Here is a 15,544-nt window from a genome sequence, read left to right on the forward strand (position 1 = left end):
CAGTAGTCATATCATCAATAAGAAGGGTTGACTCCTTCATTGAAAGTTTTTGCTGGTTTCATGTAGCTCTCTTGTTGTGCCCCTGTATTTTCATGGAAGTCCTGCTGCTTTCCTGTCCTCTCCACAATTGCAATTGTCCCCAATCACACATTGCTTTACTGGTTTTTAAGCATAAAATGCTAACCATTTCCCCTGTGAAGGTGTCCTGTGTCTACTGGCTTTCCCCAATGTCAATCAAAATGAACTTCTTAGGTTACTTTTCTCTACTTCCTGCCTATTCTACTTCCCTTTGGAAGCCAGTTATCTTCTGTTCCTATTCTGGAAACACTACTGGTTTTATATATCATACCTCCCGAGTTTATCCTTCCTATTTTTATTTCTTTCCTGATTTCCACCTTGTTACTTCTATGTGTTTATGGTATCTAATGAACCTGATCTTCTAGCTTTAGATTTGCAATCATTCTCTCTCTCTGACTTTAGCTACTATATAAACTGTATAGCTCCTGCAATTATCCAAGTCAGCACCTTGAATGAATTCAGTTTTCTTGCTCTCTCACATTGTTTTTTTCCCACCATAGACACTATTCTTTCTGTATTATCTTTTGTTAATCATTTCCTTCATTTCAGAAATGTCAACATTTTCAATGTGCAGGTGCCTTGGTCTTGAAAGTTTAAGAGTCTAGAACTCTTCATGTCTTTTGCTGCACAATTGTAATAAAGAATGACCCACACTTTTCAGATTATAAAATAAGGGTTGAATGATTTTAAATGAAATGCAGAGAATGTCACTGATCTGTATTAAATTCAAGCCCAGTTCTTGAAATTGTTGAAAAATACAAGTGAATGAGAAGTATCTGAAGTAAAGGTGAAATTTTTAACAGTTGTACTATTGACTTGAAGGGACTGTGAATGATTTTTCTCTGTTCCCTTTATATTTTGTGAATTCTCTATTGTGAGTTCTCTGTTTCTCTCTAAGGGAAACATTCTCGAAAAAAGTGACTGGATTGCGGTCGTTCTTCCTTACGCTACCGTGCTGTCACCGCTGCACCGTGCAGAGGGGCCATGGTGTCAGCTCCGGCTCCTGCACCCTCTTCCATCGCAGCTTGTCTACCCCTCCTCCCGGTCTGTGCCTTCCAACCCCTATTCGCGCTGTGCAGAGACCTTCATCGTATCTTGTCACAGTTTGATTCCACACAAGTGTCTGATGCCCAGAATTACCCTTTACGACTAATTTCAAATGAGCAATTTGCATGTGGAGCCCATTCTGCAGAGGTCTCCGTGCTGACTGGGTTTTCAGGCCCTGGGCTCTTGCTGTATTTTCCCCTGAGTTGTGCATGTTCCCACTGTCTGCACCCCCTGCACATCCAGGCTGCTGTGCGACTCAGCACCACCTCTGGGGAGTGACTGTGGGCTGTCCTGTGCCCTATGGAGAAGCTTTTTTTTTTTTTCTTGAGAATTGAGAAATTCTCACTGTCTGCTTTATCTAGGTTACACCAACAAAATTAAGAAAAACAAATTGTCGTGGGTTACTAGAAATGATTCACACGCAAAGATGAGAATGCCAATCAATTCTGTTTGCAAAACATAGAGAGAACCAGAACCCCCTCTTACCTGAGTTAGACCAGATGACAAAATCTGTTCTCCCCTCCAAGTACTGGAAGATACTAAAAGGCTTCAGTTGCATGAGTGCTGCAATCCCTAAACAGAGAACTAGTTATGGTGAGTGAATAGAGAGGTAAGTGAGAGATCAGGGCTTTAGGAAGCACTGACATTGAAAGTACGGCTTAGAGATTTATCTACAAGGGGAAGCTGAAAGAAAAGACATTATAAAGGTGTAGGGATAGAAAGAAATGCATGTGGAACAGAAATGTGTGAAAATTTCATGCTGTTTTCTCTTCTTGGAACACTTGTATCGACTTCCTCAGCTCATTCATGATCCAGTGGTGTCTTTTCCAAAAAGCTTTCCGCGGTAATAGTCACAGCTGCTCACTCGATTCCCTACATCTCTCCAGGACACACACATGACTGATGATGCCAAATAGAACGAAATTGTGGATGAAGTTGAAAGAGGAAGTAGTTACTGAGCAATGGTTGGAGGCAGGTTCTCTATCTAAAAAAGGGGAGTTAGTGTCTCCTCCGCTATACTGGGTTGCCTGTTCCAGGTCATTTCACGTGGTAGTACTTGGAGGGGAAACATTTCTCCAGACTCATACCCTGACTGAGACTGGGGCCTTTTCCAAAATAAAGAGACCTATTTTGTTTTTCTCAAGTAAAACTGCTCTAATGGGCAATTGAGAGTGGCAGTGACCAAATGACAGGGCCGCGACTGGGGAGCACTCAGCGTCCTCCAGCGGGTGTCCCCAGGGGCCGCTCCTCCCCGTCCCGTGACTCCCACCCCAGGGATAGGTGACAGGGCCGCGTCTGGGGAGCACTCAGCGTCCTCCAGCGGGTGTCCCCAGGGGCTGCTCCTCCCCGTCCCGTGACTCCCACCCCAGAGATAGGTGACAGGGCCGCGTCTGGGGAGCACTCAGCGTCCTCCAGCGGGTGTCCCCAGGGGCTGCTCCTCCCCGTCCCATGACTTCCACCCTGGGAATAAAAAAGGCAAAAGAACAAGAGAAAGAGTTTCTAGGGACCAAATGTAATGGTCCCCTATATGGGCATGCAGAAAAATGTTTGTTTTAATAGGAGCCAATAGACATAACTTGTGAGAAATCTAAGACTAGACTAATGGAGAAGCACAGCTGGAAGAAGAAAGATTCCCCATTCCAGAACAGTGAAGCCACAGGGAATGAGGAAACATGGAACATCAAGCTTTTGGTGGGCTGGGAAGGTGGCTCAGTGGTACAGTACTTGCCTTGCAAGCATGAGCAGAAAAAGTCAGAAGTGGCGCTGTGGCTCAAGTGGTAGAGCACTAGCCTTGAGCTGAAGAGCTAAGGGACAGCATCTAGCCCCAGAGTTCAGGCCGCAAGACTGACCCAAAAACTAAAAACTAAAAAATATAGTCAATATCAGTAATGAGTTCTATACTCCTTGATAGCACTCTAGTATAGTTGCCGTTTACAGTGAACATTATATGTCTGTGTGTGTGTGTGTGTGTGTGTGTGTGTGTGTGTGTGTGTACTGAAGAATGAGAAGAAAGGAGCTTTAACTTTACAAAATCAAAACAATGATAAAGAGATTGAAATGTTAATTACTCTTATTTGATCAGTACATATCATTATATATATTAAAACTTCACACTGTAGCTCATAAAATGTGTAATTGATACATGTTAATCTAAATTAAGAAAGTAATATTTGCGAAGATGAGGCTGGTGTAGCTCATGTGTGGTAGCTCTTCTATAGCAAGCCCAAAGCCCTGAGCTCAGACTTCAGTACCATCACAACATGATACATAAAGAGGTGAGTATATTACCCCAGATGTGGCCCATACACAGTATGAATAGTGTCTAAGGAGAAGACAGACAGCATCACAGGTAAGCTAAAATGGCTAAAATACAGCTTTTGCTTTAGTTCTTTCCTCAAAGTCTTGTGAAAGAATCAGCCTACCAAGTGGAAAAAAAAAACCAGGGAATTCACAGTTAAGTCTATAGATAACATAATGAAAGTGTCAGTAAAATAACATAAATGGCATCCAGGCACAGGTGCACACCTGTATACCAGCTACTCAGGAGGCCGAGATATGAGGATCACAATTCAAAGCCAGCCTGGGCAGGAAAGTCTGTGAAACTCTTATCTGTAATTAACAAGTAAAACCTGGAGGTGGAGGTGTGGCTCAAGTGGTCGAGCAGTAGCCTGGAACAAAAAGAAGCTAAGGGACAACAGCTAAGCCCTGAGTTCAAGCCTGAGTGTCAGATAAAAACTAAAATCAGCGAGAGAGCTAGCATGTATGTCAGTGTAAACAGTATGAGAATAGTAGCAACAGGTCGTAGGAGGTAAATGGAGACAGATCGAGGTAGGACTCTAGACTCATGTGAAATTTGTTTTTTATTATAAGAGAACAGAACCTGGAGTTTCTAAGTACTGAAGTGACTGGATATTACTTGCTTTTAAGTTTTTTTCACTTGCAACTGTGCCGCTGGTTGTTTTATGTTTGGCTGTATACACACACACACACACACAACCAGCAACATACAATACTTTGTGTTGTGTCTGCCTTTATGTAGAGTTCAAACTTGCTTTTCAGTGGCTTTAAGAAATTCGCATGGGACTGAGAAGGTGGCTCAGTGGTAGAGTGCTTGCCTTGCATGCCAGAGGCCCTGGGTTCGATTCCTCAGCACCACATAAGCAAAAAGAAAAAAGCTGGAAGTGGCTCAAGTGGTAGAGCGCTAGCCTTGAGCTGAAGAGCTGAGGGACAGCACCCAGGCCCAGAGTTCAGGCCCCACGACCGGACCAAAAAAAAAAAAATTCGCATAAAAACAGTTTTAGTGTTCCAGTGAATAGTCCTAAGCCAGAGAATCACACCAAGTGTGCCATCACAGTACAGAGAGTTAGGCCAGAGAGGAAAAATCCAGGCAAGGAGACAGATCTGAGCACTTGCCAGCAGCTGTGGCTGCGGCGGCAGCCATAGCCACCATACCTGCAACACAGAGAGTCCGGGACAAAGGCGCCAGACACAGCAGGCGAGCAGATTCTCCTCAACACATCAAGAACTGACAAGGAGCAGACATCTTCATCCTTCAGTTTGCAGACCAGAGAGGACCCAGGAACCAAGTCTCTGGTGTGAGTAGAAGCCTGACATCCTCACTCCTCCTCTGGGAGCAGAGGAGGGAAGGCCAACCCTCCCCCACCACTACCGGAGATCTCCATCTTTGATAGTGACAAAGGCCTGGCTGAGCAGCTAGCTCCAACTCAGGCCTTGGAAGAAAACAAGAGTCATTTAGCAGGTCACAGGAACCTAATGCCAGGCTCAGCTCACCCAGGAAAAAGTCACCCAGCCAGGGTGGCCAGCCTCAGGAGTGGCTTTCTTGACTGGGTAAACAGAGCCAGAGGCTGCCCCTCCCAACAGCAGCCTGGACAATCAATTGAAATTCAGTAAACATAAACCCTGAGAATAGCTCCAGGCTGGGCTCTGTGAGTTTCTCAGAAGCTAGCTCCACAGGGAAAAGCTGCTGTTTGTTGAAAGGCCTCAAGTCTACCCAGAACCTAGCCCCATCACAGCATCTCCAAACTAGAGGAAATAGCCGTCTCCCTCTTTTGTGATACTCAAAGCTTGTGAGGAGGATCACAAAATCCTGGATAAAGCAGAGCATTTTTCTGCCTGCTCAAAGTAACCGACTTAAGAAACCATCCAAGCCACAGGAAAATCAAACACCACAAGCAGACCAGAGACTCCAACAAGAGACTGGTTATGGACACAAGGGAGATATAGGATCTTCCTATCCCCCCCAAAAAATCAAAGAACTCTTTTTTTGTACCTTTTATAAAATTTTTTTAAAACTTTTTTTAATTTTTAACTTTAAAACAAATTTTTGTTTTCTATTAACTTCTTTTTCTTCCTCTTATAATTTTTTATTTTAAGGGTATATGTGTGTGTACATTTTCTCTCTCTTTTTTTGGGGGGGTCTGGTCGTGGGGCCTGAACTCTGGGCCTGGGTGCTGTCCCTCAGCTCTTCAGCTCAAGGCTAGCACTCTACCACACAGCGCCACTTCTGGTTTTTTTCTTATGTGGTGCTGAGGAATCGAACCCAGGGCCTCGAGCATGCAAGGCAAGTGCTCTACCACTGAGCCACCTTCCCAGCCCTCTCTTTTTTTCTTAAAAAAAATTTAGTTAAGCTAACTCTTCCACTGCCTTTCCACATCCCTCTATGCCTATTTTTACCCACATCTCTTCCTAAACCTAATAATTTCTGTTTGCCAAATTCTTCTTTGCAGTTCGTAACCCATTAATACATAGTTGTTTGATGTTGAATAGGTATATCTGTTGAACTAGATTGTATCTGCAGACTTTTGACTGTGTAACTACAGACTTTGGTTGATGCTTGCCTTAAAATCATGTTCTAACACAAAACTGGTGTTATTCTCATCCCAAATGGGCAGAGCAACCCGGAAAAACATAAGAAAAATGGCAAGTCCGGGTATCTCAACTCCCACTCATGATAATCAGGGGACAGAAAAGATAATGAATAATCCAGAGGAGAGTTCCCAAAAAGCTCTACAAACACTACTGGTAAACATGGTAAATGAAAAGATTGAAAACCTGCAAAGGACTCTGTATGAACGTGACAGGGAGAGAGAGGAGGCAAAACAGAGGTTAATACAGGAATATCATGAGCGTGAGGAAACTACTCAAAGATTGATACAGGAATTGCATGAGCAGCTTGAGAACACTCAAAGAGAAAGTCAGGAATGGTGTGAGCAGGCTGAGAACACTCAAAGAGAACTACAGAACTGCGTGAATGTGAAGAAGCTAATCAAAGAGTAATACAGGAATTGAGAGAGCGGGATGAGAATACACAAAGATCACTAGAGGCATTCATGGAATCTATAAACAGAGAGCTGAAAGAAGTCAGGCAGACCACAAAGGGAATGCTGAATGGAACACAACAGAAGGAATGGGAGTCCAAGGAAACCATAACCAATCAACTAAGTGATTTGAGAATAAACACTGAACACCAAATCAAGGAAGTAAAGAAGTTCATACAAAGTCTAAAACAAAAGTCCAACACAGAATTTGAAGCCATCAAAGCCGACCAACTAGAAGGAAAAGAAATAAAAAAAAAATAGAAAGTCTTGATAGTAGGTTAGACCACGCAGAAGATCGAATTTTGGGGATTGAAGATAGAGAAATAACATACAACCATCCAAGACAAATCCAAGAAATATGATAGATCTATTCAACACTGGGCAGACACCATCAGAAGGCTTAATCTGAGGGTAATGGGTATAGAGGAGCACCTAGAGACAGAAGTTAATGGTCTAGGAAATTTATTTAACAGGATCCTAGCAGAGAACTTTCCAAACATGCACAAAGATAGGCCAATTCAGATACAAGAAGCTTTTAGAACTCCAAATAGACCAGACCAGAATAGGACATCCCATCGTCACATTATAATCCACACAGGATCAATTCAGACTAAGGAAAAGATCCTAAAGCTGTCAAGGAGAAAAGATCAATCACCTATAAAGGGAAACCAATTAGAACACCTCAGATTTCTCAGCAGAGATGATTAAAGCAAGAAGAGCCTGGAATGATGTATGCCATGCCATAAAGACAAACAACTATCAACCAAGAATTCTGTACCCAGCTAAACTCTCCTTCATGACCGAAGGTCAAATAAAAATCTTCCATAGCAAAGAAAAATTGAAACAATATATCTCCACCAAACCAGCCCTACAAAAGATTCTTAAAGATTTCCTACACATAGAAAACCAACAAGACCACAATAAAGGCCAAGAAACTGCACCCAAACTGAGAATCCAAGAACCATAGGAAGAACCCAGTTGCCGCAGCCCCCAAGAAGGTGGATAATATGGCACAAACTCCCAAATACCTCTCAGTCCTATCTCTCAACATTAACGGATTTGACTCTCCAATTAAGCGACCTAGACTGTCTAGTTGGATTAAAAAACAAGATCCTTCTATCTGCTGTCTACAAAGCAGCTGTGGTGTCGTGTTTACAACTCCTGTTGCAGCAGCTACAGCTTACACTATGATTCCAGAAAGTCCCCCAGAAGCCACTGCCACAGCCCTAACCCCCTCTCCATGTCTATCTGCCCAGCTTGGTCCAGAATCCCTTCCACCCAGTCTCTCCAGTTACCCACCTGAGTGCGATATTTCCTCCCTCCTAGACTTTGATTGATTACCTGAAACATCAGTAAAAAATGAAGAGAAAGACTTTACAGAGATAAATACATGGACATGTGGAAGAGTCTGCGTAACAAAGCTTTGGAGGAGGCTGTATTGCATGAGGGTTGCTGTGGAAAGGGGCAGGGGTCTGGGCCAGACATCACATTCCATGGGGGCATGTGATTTTGTAAGACCAGATGTACAGTTTCTGTGTAATTAGAAATGAGTCAAAACAGCCAGCGGCAGCAGCTCACGCCTGCAGTCCCAACTATTCAGGAGGCTGAGGTCTGAGGTCAGGGTTCAAGGCCAGCCCCGGCAGGGAAGTCTGTCTCTTGTCTCTTATCTCTTAATGAAGTGGCATTGGAAGTGGCCAATTGGATGGATTTTTTGTAAAAAAAGAAAAGTTTCTGACAACATATCAGTAATTGTCCACTGTAGACCATGTGTAGTTGAAAATAACTACAAATAGTTTTTCTTGCCCTTTCTGATTATGTGTGCTTAAGCAGATTGAATTTTATAGTGAAATCCATGTGATTTTGACTGTGTTCATGCTTCTCAAACATTCTTCTCATTTTAAGCAACCAAAGTGCAAGTCAGCATTGACAGGCACCACTCACCAAAGGTGATACCCTTAACACTTCCATTTGTTTTGTTTCCTCTCCAGTGACTCATTACAAAATTTTTCTTTTGGTTATTTTTATGAAGTCAATCCAAATCCAGGAACAAATCCTTTGACTCCATGAGTAAAGTTGGAAAATTCAGTTTCTACAACAGCAGCTGGTCATTATTCTCCAGTGCAGTTAATTACCACTCTTTTTTTTTCCTGCTGTTCATACCATACCAGTTGCATAAGCCTGAGCTCATCTCCTCAGGAATTCAAATTACCTGAAGACCCTGTGATCTTGGAAAAGGTAAGAGGAGAGAAGGAAAGTAAAGACGACAGCAGGGAAATACTGGATTTGATCTGTTAGTTTCAGAAGCAGTCTAGTGGAAGACTACCAATTTGTAGATATCAAATGAGGTTATAGTTGAGTTCAGGTAGGTTACCATGTGGAGAAGAAAGAACAGATTGTAGTAGGGAAGACTTTGGATGTCTTAGAGATGTGGAGAGTGACAAAAAGGGAGACTGACATCTCCGTGGGAGTAAAAAAGCAAAATTAAAGCCATGGAGACACAGTCCGTAAAATGTAATATCCTTTACATGGCAAGGGATCTCTGGTTTCACATGATGATTTAGTAAAGAATTTTGTCTCTGAGCACTTTGATAGTAGAGAAGAAAAATTAATACTGCAGCAGTTAGAAATGAGGACCACTTGCTCTGATTTGTCTTTTCAGAAGTTAAAAAGGGAAATGTTGACTAGACACTAGTGTTCACAGACATTCTCCGGGTCCCAAACTCAATAAACACAGAATCTGGAGAAGCTTTGGTGGTAAATGGTCTCTTTCAAAAACTCCCCCTAGCTTCACCCGCATGCCTAATTATAGAGCTGCTATCATCTACCACTGTGATGTAGAAAAACTCTGTCATGATATCAGTTTGGGAAATTGATCATTTTGCTGTGATCTGGGCAATTAGTCATTCTTTCTTCTTTAACTTTTGGTCACTAAAAAGTAAACTAGGCATAGGTAAGATTCAGGGAAAATAGCACATTTAGGAATCCAGGGGCATTAGGAAGAGTCAAGCTGCTTTGGTTGCTCAGCTCAAATGCAGTAAGGAGTTATGGAGAGGTCTTGATAGCTCATCTTTATTATTAAAATTTTAATCATTAATATAAAGGTGATATATATCTGGGTTACCATTTCATAAGTCAGGTAACGAGTACATTTCTTTTTGGACTCTCTCTCTCTCTCTCTCTCTCTCTCTCTCTCTCTCTCTCTCTCTCTCTCTCTCATTTTTCTGTCCTATCCCCATCCACAAGTTGTATAGTTCATTTTCAACTTAGTGTTGAATGAGTATCACTGCTGCATTTGTAGTATCTTTATTTTTATGCAGAATTAGGGAAGTGCATGTAGACCAAAAAGGAAGAATCAAAACATTCAGGTAGAAACAGAGAAGTTATTTTACAAGTTCTGATGATGTGCAGTTTCAGTTTTAAGTGAGCATAAGGACATAATACTATTGTTTTCTTGGCTTCAATAACAATATCATGTTGGAAAACAAATTTAAAGAGTTCAATGTAGGGAAGGGTTGACATTGTCCAAAGAAATGGACTCCTTATCAGACTTGGATAATTTAACCCCTCCGTATACATCTTTATAATAACAGTAAAAAAAATTTATATGAGTTCAATGTAACTGGTCTAAAACTCAACATAATTCTTCAGAAGGAGGAGTGGTTACCCTAACTCTATTTTTATCATGTACCAGGCACACACTGATGTACGGGCTTCCGTGGCCTTCCATTTCTTGGCTAATGGATCAATTCTCTCTGCCTCAGACTCCCTTGTGGAAGTTTTAACACCTCCTTTGTCTAGAGTCCTTTTTAGACTGCATGACTGACGGGATGTGTGTTTTCTGTGGCAGTACTCTTCTTTGTTTTCTTATGAAGCTCTCCAAAGAAATGAGGATCTCAGTCTCCAGAAGGCCGTGCAATCCGTGGACAGTCCTGTTTCCCATGTGCTGCGTCAATGCTCCCAGACATCCAGCTCCCCCTCTGCCCCGGGCCGAGTCAGCAGCTGCTCCTGATCCCCTACTGCTCAGGGTGAAGTGCGATTGGCCGGTTCACTCCTTTCACACTGAATGTATGTTCATATCAAAATATGATTATGTGTTTTGAACTCAGGACCTGGGTACCATCCCTGAGAGTTTTGTTGTTGTTGTTGTTGTTCCTGGGGCTTGAACTCAGGGCATGGGCGCAGTCCCTCAGCTCGTCAGCTCAAGGTGAGCACTCTACCACTTGAGTAACAGCACCACTTCCAGCCTTTTCTGCTTATGTGGTGCTGAGTAATCGAACCCAGGGCTTTCTTTGTGCATGAAAGGCGAGCACTCTACCACCGAGTCACCTTCCCAGCCCACCTGAGATTTTTTTTTTTTTTGCTCAGGGCTAGCACACTACTGCTTGAGCCACACAACTTTCCTGCTTGGACTAACTTGGAACTGTGACCCTCAGACCTCAGCCCCCTGAGTAACTAGATTACAGGCATGGGCCTCTGACACCTGACAAAACATTATTTTTATACCATAGATATATTCAAGTTTTACTTATCAATTACACTATAATGAAGAAAGAGGGAGAGAAAACAATGGAAACAGAGAACAAAGTAAAGCGAAAAATAGACTCAAAATAGTTATGAAAGACCAAAGAAGTTTAGGAATCTGTTATTTTCGGTTGTTTTCCCTCATTAACAGCTCATATACTTGTCTACCATGGGAAAATGAAAACAATCCTATGAGATCATTGTCCAGGTCGTGTGATCTCAGCCTTTCTGTCTGGCAGGCCCAGATTCTGCAGCATTGGGTGGAAGCTAGCGCTGTAACTAGCTTCCACTCCTACCATGACCCTTAGGTTTACAGTCACGTCTGTCTGCTTCCAGTAATCCTGCACAGGATCTAGCTGGCAGCTTGGGAAAGACAGTATCTGAATCTTCAGTGTTACTTTCTTTTTGTTCCCTTGGCAAAACAGGTATGTGTGATGGATGTAATAAGAGAGTCAGACAGTGAAGGTTTCTCTGATGTAAGATTGAGGTGATTCTCCAGTCCTATCTGCTCTGTGCTAATTGTTTCAGTTTGGACTCATCTCTTTTTCTTTTCTGTAGAGTTTTTATGGCATGTTGATGAATGAATGGTCTTCCTTGTGTACAGTCTCATCATCAATGCCTCACTCCCAGCCTTTGTTTTACTTCCTGAATTTATTAACAATGCAGCCTTCTTAATTAAAGCCCAAAGTCAGGAAAAATTAGGTTCAACTTTGTCACTTCATTCCCCTTAAGTAATTTCTACTCTTAGGGCAACATACACTGTTGGCCATTGTTCCAGTGTGTCTTGAACTTGCCTGCTATTTCTGCTACATAGTAATCTGCTTGGAACAGTCCCTCAGATTCATCTTTGACTAGTGCATTGTTTCCATTTGGTAGGGCTCCATCCTACGGTGCGTCCTTTGCAGTCCTCCCTGAGCAGCAAGGCTGCGGTGCTCTCCTACGCTGCTCTGTGACACCTCTGGGACAGGTCCCAGACTGTGCCTGGGCTCCTGTAGAATGCACACCGCCATCCTAAGCACTGACACAGAGTAGATCCTCAGTGCACACATTTAATTAGTGAGATAATTAAAGATGAGGCATAGTAGGAATAAACAGAACTAGAACATAATTGACTGTGACTTGCCCATTACATACATTTTGATGTGAATAATTGGTCTTTGTGATCTTGTGAAACTACCTAAAGCTTTAATGTTATTTTCTTAGTGTCTGGAAAAACAGGTAGGTGAGAGGGAGAGACAAAAATTTGTAATGAAAAAGTCAGTGAACCAAAGGTACTGTGCTCTGGGAAGTGAGAAACGTTCTCTTCACTCTGTGTGATGCCAACCTTTTGCTTGGCAATTTGTTCTGGGTGCTACAGGAGAGGGTGAGGCAGGTGTGGGGGCCTGGGAGCCAGAGTCGCTGTGCCTGGCAGGGTATGGGCAGGGAAAATGAACATTGTAGTTCCTAAGGAACAAGAACAGAAGAATTATGGATGAGTCTGAGTGTTAGAGTGCTTGCTGAGCATGAGCAAGGACCTGGGTTTGATCCCTAATGCCACATAAGATCACCCAAAAAGCAACATACACACACACACACACACACACACACACACACACACACACACACACACACACTGTAGAATAATACCAGGTGTAGTTTATCTTAGGACTCTTCATGACTCTTTGTAAGTTTCTGCACTGTGTTAACTCACTTTTCCCCACTTTTCTATGTGAACTGTGCTTGCAGGTCAGGTTGTCTGGTGATTAGAAGACTTTTCTTGTTGTATGAACTTATGTCTACTCTGGCATTCCACTTCGCAGCTCTTGTTATTCTCTTGGCTAAAGTTCTTGTAAAGATCATTTCAAGCTGTTGAGCACTGTTGATCACCACATCAACAGTGTCTCATGTATGCTCTCTGAAAACTTGTCCTGTAGGGAGACTTCTGAACGATTCCCCACTGATGCTATCATAGAACAGTGTGGCCCATTTACAATGTATAAAATGAACTTTGGTATCTTTGTGTGTGTGTGTGTCAGCTCTTCAGCTCAAGGCGAGCGCTATACCATTTGAGCCACAGCACCACTGCCGGCCTTTTCTGCTTATGTGGTGCTGAGGAATCAAACCCTCACTCACATCTTGGCGTCAGCTTTGACTTACTTCGTGTTCACTCCAACTTTAGCCACCACGTCCATTGGTTTCTCTCATCCTTTGTGTTTTCTGCACCTGTAGTCTTGCAGTCCTAGAGCACGCAGCCTGGCTTCTCACCGCTCATACTCGCCGTTCTCCGAAGAGGACTTCCTCCTCTGTAGTCCTTTTCTCCTCCACTCACACAGAGACAGCCTTCTCCCTGGCCACCGGCCTATTTTCAATTCCTTGTGCCTACCCTTCCACTGGCTTTCTAAATGTATCTAATAAGTGTTAAATATCTTAGAGATTTTGGGCCAATGACTCACAGTCATCTTTGTCTCTCCCCAAAGTAGTTTTCATGCTATGGTCAATCACGCAGCTTGTCCATAACCCACGCACAGCCGACTTACCTGTTAGAAAGTATTTTACCAACGGACGGAATGACTTCTTTAGACTTTATGTTTGCAGATTGTAATATTTATTATCTCTTATGGCTACGGATTCAATGCCTGGCCAACACCCTGACTTCTCTCCCCATGACAGTCCCCTGTCTGCATTCACCTCATGGTTTAGTAGATCTGTTCCATTCTGTGACGTGCTACACAATGCCCAATGTGACAAAGATCAGCTTTGTACGTTTTCCTTCCTCGACATGTGGAAATCAGTGTTAAATTATAAAGTAGTGAGAAGGTAAGTAGCCATGGAAGTAAAATGTAATTGGCAGAGTTTTGTGATTTTCTGATGCATATAAACTATTTCTTTTTTTAGTCACTTGTAAAATTTAACTTGAATATTTTACAAATTAGTTTTGCCACAAAAAAGCAGTTTTTTTTTGAGAAAAACTCATTTTTATGATTAGCAGATATTATATAATTGGTCCTCCTGGCCTTAAAAGGCTGGTGAAAATTTCCATCTACACAGGCAAGTCTTCAGAATAGGGTGGTTTACCTGAGTTGGTCCTTCTACCATTTTCTTGTCTCATTCCCCATGGCAAAGGCATTCTCCAGTGTTATCGGCAGCCGTGGGAGGAGACTCCTTGTCTCTTCACGTGTGATATTGTTGAGTTTCATGGCTTTAGTCTGTGAGGCTTACTGTGACAGAGGGGTGCAACCTGGCCACAGCACCAGCTGTCTTTCTGCAGGCCAGAGGCAGGCTGTGACTAGTGTCTCTCCTAGAAGCACAATTGGGTGTTGTTGTTGTTGTTTGAAATAGACTTAATTATTAAATTATTAAAATAATAATTTAAAAAATAGACTTAAATTATTAAAAACAACTGTAGAAATAAAAGACTTATGTATAGCCAGGTCTAGTTCCTATATCTTAGAATTCACAAATGTACATAGTAATATACATTGATGCACATATGTATGTATATGTAAAATGGTGACTGGTAGCAATGTGCCGTTTGTCACAGATCTAGTTTTATGTGTGTGTGTTATGTCACTTATTTCTCATGGGCTTTGTAGGGAAGCAGCCGCCGCTCTTTTAAGCAATGAGATTTTCCTAAGGTCTTTTCATCACCTTTGTTATAGTCACATAAGAAGCCAGTCCTGGAACTGGAATTTAAAAACAGTGCTGGAGGATCTCAAGCCACAAGTTATCCTTTCTACTACAAGGTATAAAGCCAGTCTGTGAATTACTGTATTTTTAGGGTTGAAGAATAGCAATATAAAAAACTGGAAACTGTTTCTGGACTTTGGAGTCTGAGCAGACAAGTGGTGGAGCACTCTGTAGAAGGACGGGCGCCCTGGCGCTGACCGCAGGACAGACGGGCCTGCAGAGTGGACCAGAACCCAGGAACACAGGGACAGGGCCTCGTGTGTCTGCTGTCTCAGTCAGCACATGCTAGGCTTCCGAAACCATGGTGATTGTTCCTTTTTACAGTGCGATTCCATGTGTTTATATAATTATGCAGTATAAAAGGCATTATAGACTCTCTGAGTCCAACGGAGAAAGTGATAGCTGACCTTTCTTCTTCCCCCTCTATAAACGCAACACAGTGTCAAAGTCAGCGGCACTGAATCAGTGCATTGAAGGTGGGAGACTGGTCATATTTTCGTGTTCTTCTCTAGCTGTGTTCTCACAATCAGAGCTTACCACCTGTCACACTACTAGAATTTGTCTAGCTCTCTCCCTTTCTCTCTGGGCTCTCTGTCACTCTCTGTCACTGTGTGTATATTTCCTATTTTCTCCATCTTTTCTATAGCTCTAGTATTCATCCCATTCCATTTTATCTCTGTTCTACTTTACTAGATCTTAGATTACTTACTTGATTTTTGCAAACCTTGCTGAGGTTTGGAAATTGTTAGCTCATCCTAAAAGAAATACATTGAAACTCTTCTCACTGGGAGCCGTTAGCTATGGCTAGCATAATTTTTAAAAGTAAGTCTTGTTAATGCATGCTGAATGTATTATACAAAATGGTATCAGGAGAGAACCAGGAATTACAAAGG

This window comes from Dipodomys ordii, unplaced genomic scaffold (genome assembly GCF_000151885.1).
Source record: "Dipodomys ordii isolate 6190 unplaced genomic scaffold, Dord_2.0 Scaffold23, whole genome shotgun sequence".
NCBI classification, from domain to species: Eukaryota; Metazoa; Chordata; class Mammalia; order Rodentia; family Heteromyidae; genus Dipodomys; species Dipodomys ordii.